Source organism: Asparagus officinalis, chromosome 6 (assembly GCF_001876935.1).
Source record: "Asparagus officinalis chromosome 6, Aspof.V1, whole genome shotgun sequence".
In the NCBI taxonomy this organism is placed as follows: Eukaryota; Viridiplantae; Streptophyta; class Magnoliopsida; order Asparagales; family Asparagaceae; genus Asparagus; species Asparagus officinalis.
This window is the reverse complement of record NC_033799.1, coordinates 68483548-68492158: the sequence shown is the minus strand read 5'-3', so window position 1 is coordinate 68492158 and position 8611 is coordinate 68483548.

The following is an 8611-nucleotide window of genomic DNA, read 5'->3' as shown; positions in this document are numbered from 1 at the left end:
GATTCTGATGCCAGTTGACCACTTGACCGTGGTGAAACGGACCCACGGTGACGAATTTAGGGTCGTAGACAGCCACATCATCATTGGACAAGTGAACTTTGATGATGGTGCATGAGTAGAGGTGTGCATTGGGCCCGGACCCTGCCCGGCCCGAACGCAGCAACCTAACCTGGGCCCGACCCGGTCTGGTTTTTAATTATATACATATTATATATTTTTTATATTTTATATATAACTATAGTATGATATTGTCATTAATGTATAATTATATATACTTTTAAGTGTACATTGTCATTAATATATACTTGTATATACTTATATATATATTTCTCTGGTTTTTAATTATATACATATTATATATTTTTTATATTTTATATATAACTATAGTATGATATTGTCATTAATGTATAATTATATATACTTTTAAGTGTACATTGTCATTAATATATACTTGTATATACTTATATATATATTTCTAATGTATACTATATATAATTATAGTGCGATTTGATCATTAATGTATACTTATATATACTTACATATAATATATAGCTATATACTAATATATAAGTATATACTAATATATACTTACATAAATATTATAAGATTAATCTAATTTTTTAATCAAATTTTAGCAAAAAAATAAAAAATACAAAAAATCCGGGCCGGCCCGGTTTTGCCCGGGCCCGGCCTAGGCACCCTGGGTTGGGGTCCGGACTCGACATTTTGCCCAACCCGGACCAAAAATCCGGGTCGGGCCATTTGGATAGCCCTATGCATGAGTCATTGAACCAAGGATCATTTTCTCAAGGGAGCTGCTACTCCATGGAGAGCACGAAAGGATCAGTTTCCTTACCAAGTATTGCCCGGCTTTTCCGGCTTTTTTATCCTGCCATTTTGAGTTTTTGGTTCAATCTGTTATGTTTGTTAGATATAATAATATTAGAGTATCTGTTTTTTTAGTCCCACATCGATTAGGATTCTAGAACATCTCCTCTTACTCTTGTATTTAAGCAGTTTAATACAATGAATAAAATAAGTCCCCTTTCTTTCAAAAGCTCTATTATTAACATGGTATCAAAACCATCCTCTTGATCCCAGAGAGACATCTTTGTTTTTCCTCTAGATCGAGTCGCCGAGGGGGTTTTGCTGAAAACTCTGTGCTTCCACTTGGCGGTCTTGACACCAAAACCAACCTTGACGTTCTGCCCCATCGCTTACAACCTCTCACCGTCCTCTGCTCACTGCAAAACCCTTGTCCTAACATTTACCGAACGACACTGTTCATCTGGGGATACTGTTCACCAGCAGACTAATGCCCTATTTAAGTTACTATTCATCTTGACGAACGACATTGTTCCGGTGGTACTATTCACCCACGAACTACTATCCTATTCGAGTTACTGTTCATCCTGAACCTCACTGCCTCGACACCGATTTCGACCTCGACAATATCTTCGATAACCAACTCACTTGACGTTTGTCCATCACCGACCACTGCCTGGCCGAGCGTTTGAGCCAACACTGCACCGTTGCACCGTCGCTAGACTAGATCCACACCGCAATGCCACCATAGCTCTATTGTTCGAGCCAACACTATACCGTTGCACCGTAGATTGATCAGACTCGAGCGACACCGAGCCAAAACCACACCATGATCTACTAAGCACAAGCCTCAACACCACCAATTTATGAGCCTTGCAAGCCCTTTCTCGCAAGAAATTCATGCCCACCAACCGTATGACGATATGCCTACATTGCACACATATTCTCCATCTGTAGCGCCCGCGACAGCGACATTGTCGAACCATATGCAATTTCAGCCCCTACAACAATTACATCGCCGAAACTCTCTATCTGCAGCACCGACATTAGGGACATCATTAGACCATCTGCAATATAATAAAACCCCAGTCTAAAATATCATGTTCTAAAGTTTACATAATTGCATTTTTTCCTTAATATTGTAATGATTAAATAAAAGTGTTGATATATCTATTATTTTTTCTTTGTTGTAGGAGAAAAACTTTACCAGAAAAAAGGACGCCAAGGAAGTGACTTTAAAAAAAAGTTACCACCAGATGGTTTTCGAGCAATTGTGAGATGGGGACATAATGGGATTCCAACTGGACAATGGGCTAATAACTTCAGCTCATACCTTGGATGCTTGATACGGAGGAGTGATAATGTGAATCCTTATTACGAGGCTTGGGAGCAGCCATTTCTTGTCTTGGAATAAAATCTACGTTTGGACGTAGTGTTTGCAAGTTGCGTTGGGCAACAGATGGAACCTGCGTTGGCAGCTGTTAGAAGCTGCGTTTGGCAGCGGTTGGAAGCTGCGTTGGGCAGCGGTTGGAAGCTGCATTGGGCAGCGGTTGGAAGCTGCGTTGGGCAGCGGTTGGAAGCTGCGTTTTACAGCATTTAGGAGCTGCGTTTGCATAGCTTTGACTCTGGAATGAGACCACTTGTGCTTCACCTCTGGGATGCAGGGATGAGTCTTGTGTCTTGGATTGAAGAGATCGTCGATTTGTAGTCTCTTTCTATCAGAGCGTTGCAAAGATCGTCGTTTTGTAATCTTTGCTTTAGCTCTTTGATATGTGAGAGTCGTCAGATTGTAACTCCCAATGTTGATTGTGAAGGTTGTTGATTAGAGCTTTCATCAGTTGTTGTGAAGGTGTCAGATTGTAACCTCATCGATCTACGTGAAAGTCTTCAAATTATAGCATTCTGGAAGTCGTCAGATTGTAACTTCCATCATTGGTGTTTGATGGGGAATCAGCTATCTATTGTGATTTTTAGACAGCCTACAGAACCCCCTCCAAAGTTTTCGAAAGTTCGCGGTTGACTAGGACGAATTTTCAAAATACTTTGGATCTCAACTCTGATCTTGGAGCTTTTGATTCCTTGTCACAAAGGAGTTGTTCTCTGCACTCGCTTCGAAAGCAGCTTGGTTGAACGGATTTTCCATGCAGGACCTGTGTGAAGGTATGTGCCATAATCCTGCTTCTGGAATGTGGGGGTGGACCCTGCATTTTGAACTTGAGATGCGGGTTTCACCCTTGCATGTTGAATTTGGAATGCGGGTGTGACCTCGGCGTTCGGTTTTTGCATCGCGGGTCTGACCTCAACTGAGGGTGAGGGTTAGGGTTAGGGTTAGGTGATCGAGGGTGAGGTGAGTGTTAGGTGATCGAGGGTGGGGTGAGGGTGAGGGGTGATCGAGGGTGAGGGTTAGGGTTCGGTGAGGGTTAGGGTTAGGGTTAGGCGAGGGTTAGGGCTAGGGTTAGGGTTAGGGTTCGGTGAGGGTTAGGGTTAGGGTTAGGCGAGGGTTAGGGTTAGGGTTAGGGTTCGATTAGGGTTAGGGTTTGGGTTTGGGTTAGGATTAGGGTTAGAGGAGGGTTAGGTGAGGGTGGAGGTGATGTTGAGGGTGAGGGTTAGGGTTAGGGTTAGGTGATCGAGGGTGAGGTGAGTGTTAGGTGATCGAGGGTGGGGTGAGGGTGAGGGTTAGGGTTAGGGTTAGGCGAGGGTTAGGGTTAGGGTTAGGGTTCGATTAGGGTTAGGGTTTGGGTTTGGGTTAGGATTAGGGTTAGAGGAGGGTTAGGTGAGGGTGGAGGTGATGGTGAGGGTGAGGGTTAGGGTTAGGGTTATTTGATCGAGGGTGGGGTGAGTGTTAGAGTTATGTGATCGAGGGTGAGGTGAGGGTGAGGGGTGATGGGTGAGGGTGAGTTTGAGGGTTAAGGTTAGGGTTAGGGTTAGGGGAGGGTGAAGGTGAGTGTGAGGGTGAGGGTTAGGTGATGGTGAGGTTGAGGGTTAGGGTTAGGGTTAGGGTTAGGGTTAGGTGAGGGTGAGGGTGGGGGTGGGGGTGAGGGTGAGGATAAGGGGTTAGCGTAACTATTATACGAGGGGTGTAAGGAGTTCACAAGGCTTTCTTTTATGCTGAGGCTTATTCATATTCAAAGGATAATATCTTATCCGCATCTCCCGCCTATTTTTGTGCATGAGGAGATCTTGGCCTTTGATTGATAAATCAAAGGCCAAGATCTCATTAGGAGATATTAGGAACCCTCTCATTAGTAGAGGATCCGGATCCGATTAAGTACAGCGGGTAGGTGCTGCCGAAATTTTGACGAAATAAAAGTACACTTGAACACACGTAAATACATATACACGCTACGTTTACATACCTAATGGGATAGAAGCCTTCCTCTGACAGCCGATCACACACACTTGTCCTATAACTTAAAATGATATATGTAGGGATATGCTCACTTCCATTAATTTTTAAATTCTAGATGCGGACAATTCCTGACAAATCGTTCATGGGCATACCACGTGATCGAAGGCATCTAGACACTCGATACAAGGATGGGATAGAAGCTTTCTTAGCCTACTCTGACACCAACCCTCTACGGTCACTCAGCGGGTTGATTTTTTGTCCTTGTAAGAATTGTAGGAATGATAAAATGCTCACTAGGAGTGACGTAAGTTTCCATCTGTCAATCAATGGATTTGATAGCTCTTATGTATTTTGGAGTCATCACGGTGAAGGCGTCCCGGTGATGCAATTAGAGGAAGAGTTTACTGATGTCGACAATCCGACAATTGACACAACTGATATGTTGGAAGATATTCTTACCGTGCCGTCTTCGAGTGATGTTAACACTACTGATATGTTTCAAGATGTAGCCCGATTGATGAGACTTGTTGAAGAAAACGAGTCACCGTTATACGAGGGTTGCACCGAGTTCACAAGGCTTTCTTTTATGCTGAGGCTTCTTCATATCCAAACACTCAGTGGGATGGCTGTTACACATTTCGATATGTTATTAGACTTGCTCAGGAAAGTCATTCCAGGCGGCGAGAAGAGCATCCCCACAACTTATTATGAAGCTCACAAGATTGTTGATACCCTGGGTCTTGATTACAAAAAGATAGACGCCTGTCCTAATGACTGCATCTTGTACAATAAGGGTAATGAAGGTCTAGAGGAATGTCCGACGTGTCATGTATCACGCTGGAAAAAACATACGGGCACATCTGAAGGCATATCATCCAATAAACAGAGCAGAATCCCTGTGAAGGTTCTCCGATATTTTCCTATTATTCCTAGGCTGCAGAGGTTTTATATGTCTGCCGAGCTGGCTGAGAATATGCGATGGCATTCGACCGATCGTAAAGAGGACGGGAAATTGAGACATCCTGCTGATGGTGAGGCATGGAAGCACATCGATCGTATATACCCTGACTTTGGTAAGGAGTCTCGGAATATTAGGCTGGGGCTTGCTAGCGACGGATTTAATCCGTTTGGAGTAATGAGCTCTGCTTGGTCTACCTGGCCAGTGTTGCTGACACCGTACAACCTGCCGCCGTCGATGTGCATGAAGCAGCCATACATGATACTGTCACTCTTGATCCCTGGAAGATATTCTCCTGGAAATGACATTGATGTTTTCCTCCAACCATTAATTGACGACTTGAAGCTTCTCTGGGATGAAGGCGTCAGCACTTACGATGCTTATGGTAAGGAGGCTTTCCGTATGCGTGCAATGGTCATGTGGACAATTAATGACTTTCCAGCATATGCTAACTTGTCTGGATGGTCGACGAAGGGTCAGATTGCTTGTCCGGTTTGCATGTCAGATTATGAGGGAAAGTTCCTGAAATACAGCCGCAAGTTCTGTTATTGGCAACACAGAAGATGGTTACCTACAGGGCACAAGTTCAGAAAGTTAGTAGGAAAGTTCGACGGCAATCCAGAAAACAGACCGGCACCACCAAGGCTGACCGGGGAAGAAATATTTGAGCTTCTACATCCTCTACCTAAAAAAATATTTGGAAAGAAAAGATTCAACAAAGAAAATCCATTTGGGGTTAGGAGAAAAATATTGAAGCAAAATTGGAAGGGAAGGGGAAAGGGTAAGCAAACAAGGATGGGAAATAAACCTCGCACTGTCCAATCGCATGTGCGTGTCTCTAAGGGTACTGAACTTCCGCATGGATGGTCAAAATTCAGCATATTTTATCAATTGCCATATTGGAGAAGTTTAAAAATACGTCACAACTTGGATGTCATGCACATCGAGAAGAACATATGCGAGAATCTCTTGAACACTTTGTTGCAGGACGGGAAAAAATCAAAAGATGACTTAAGGGCACGTCGAGACCTAGCAGAATTGAACATCCGTCCCGAACTGCAAGCTATAGATAAGGGTGACGGAAAGTTTGTACTCCCAGCCTCCCGTGTCACACTGTCGAAGGATGAGATCCATAATATGTGTTTATTTCTAAAGTCCGTGAAGACACCGGATGGTTATGCTTCAAACATTTCAGCAAATGTGCATATTGAGGACAGGAAAATTTTGGGACTCAAGACACATGACCATCATATTCTATTGCATCAACTTCTCCCGGTTGCGTTGCGACATGCTGAGAAGGAACTCGCGATGGTGGTAATAGAATATTGCGGTTTCTTCAAGCAGTTGTGCTCCAAGGTGATTGATGTCAGGGAGTTTGAAGAATTAGAGGGACGTGTAGCCAATACACTGTGTAAAATGGAAATTCTATTTCCACCCTCGTTCTTTACGGTCATGGTGCATCTCACAATACATTTAGCATATGAAGCCCGCATCGCAGGACCAGTTCAATATCGCTGGATGTACCCTGTGGAGAGGTATTTATTATTATAATGCTCAATTAATATTTGTTAAATTACGTATATCAGTTTTATTTTGTCACAAATCATGAAACTATATGCTTGTAGGTATTTGGGTTTCATGAAACATTTGATGCATAATCGTGCACGTCCTGAAGGATCGATAGCAGAGAACTATATAAGTAATGAGAGTTTGAATTTCATCTCTCGTTACTTGCGGGGTGTGGAGACAAGGCTCAACCGTCCCCAACGAATAATTGACGGAACATTCTATAATGATCGTGGGGAGGACACTAGATTCCCCAGAATGGAGCTAGATCAAGCCCACACATATATCTTGAGCAATGATACTACATTTAACATATACGCGACGTAAGTATTTAACTGTTTGAATCAGATCATATCACATCACAATAACTATCTCTATTTAACTGTTGTAAATGATTTTATTCTAGGCTTCACATCCGATATGTCCAGACTATTCTTAAATGCAGAACAAAAAACAAAAGAGTTATGGACACACACTCTAGACAATTCCCTGCATGGCTGAAGGGTGAAGTAAGATTTATTTACATTTCTGATTCGTATATCAAATATGTGCCTGCCAACAGATATTTAAACTATTTGTTTCTTTTCTTAAAGGTTGACCGACGTATTACGAATGGGGTTAACCTGCCTGAGAAAATATGTTTATATGCCAGAGGTCCTTCTAACGTGGTTAAGCGTTATGGAGGCTACTGTATCAACGGCTTTAGGTTTAACACCATCGGTTTCGAAGAGAGACGACAAACGCAAAATAGCGGTGTGTTCTGCTCCTTCTCGCAACTGTCATACGCTAGTTCAAAAGATCTAAATCCGATACAAGGTGAAATCTATTGCTACGGTCAGGTAGAAGACATTGGGGAGATTTTCTATGGGATTAATAATGAAGTCAGACATGTGATGTTTAAGGTTCGTTGGAGTGAGCTGAAAAAGGCGAAGGATGACTACGGTTACACACTCGTTAATCTTAACAAGGAAATATATCAGACTGAAAAGTACATGTTAGCTGCTCACGCAAAACAGTGCTTTTATGTCAAAGATATAATGAAAAATGACGAATGGGTTGTCCTTAAGAATCCGCCTAGATCCTACATTCATGAAGCCGTGTCTGACGAAGATCATGAAGATGTTATCTTGGCCGACGAAACAGTTGCTGAGTTTTCCTTGACACAAAATAATCTGGTGGATGAAATTGCACTGGCACGCCCTGATGTACCTGTGGTTATATGTGAGCCAAGGCGTAAAATCAAAAAACGAGTCCACGGTAGAGTCGATAAAACTATAAGGACAGTCCTTTTGTCGGCACGCACACGGTCGTAGGCTAACCGCACACGGTCGCAGAGTAGAGCCTCAACATCATCATAATAATATAATACTTGGTTATGATTTAAAAAGAACATTCATGTATCTGTTTGACTGGTTAACATGTATCCGTTTGTGTTATGTATTATAGTATTGCCTTTATATTATCTGTTTGACTGGTTATCATGTATCAGTTTGTGTCATGTATTATAGTATTACTTTTATATTATCTTTTATATTATTTGTTTGACTGGTTATCATTTATCAGTTTTTGTCATGTATTATAGTATTGTCTTTATATTATCTGTTTGACTGGTTATCATGTATCAGTTTTTGTCATGTATTATAGTTTTGTTGGGTACTCATTATGTTTTCAAAGTATAGATGACAAAAGGATTACGTAAGAGAGCGCTTGATAGACTTTTTGGTAGACATTCTGGAGGTGACGCACATGGCTCTACGTCAGGTATTTTTATTTATTTATTATATCTGTACATTTCTATAAACTATTAATACGAGTCTAACATTATTTTTTAACATTTCCTGCGTAGGACGCATCGCTGCTACACATGACTCGCCGCCGCAGGACACAGGACGAGGAGATGCTCCACCTGATGC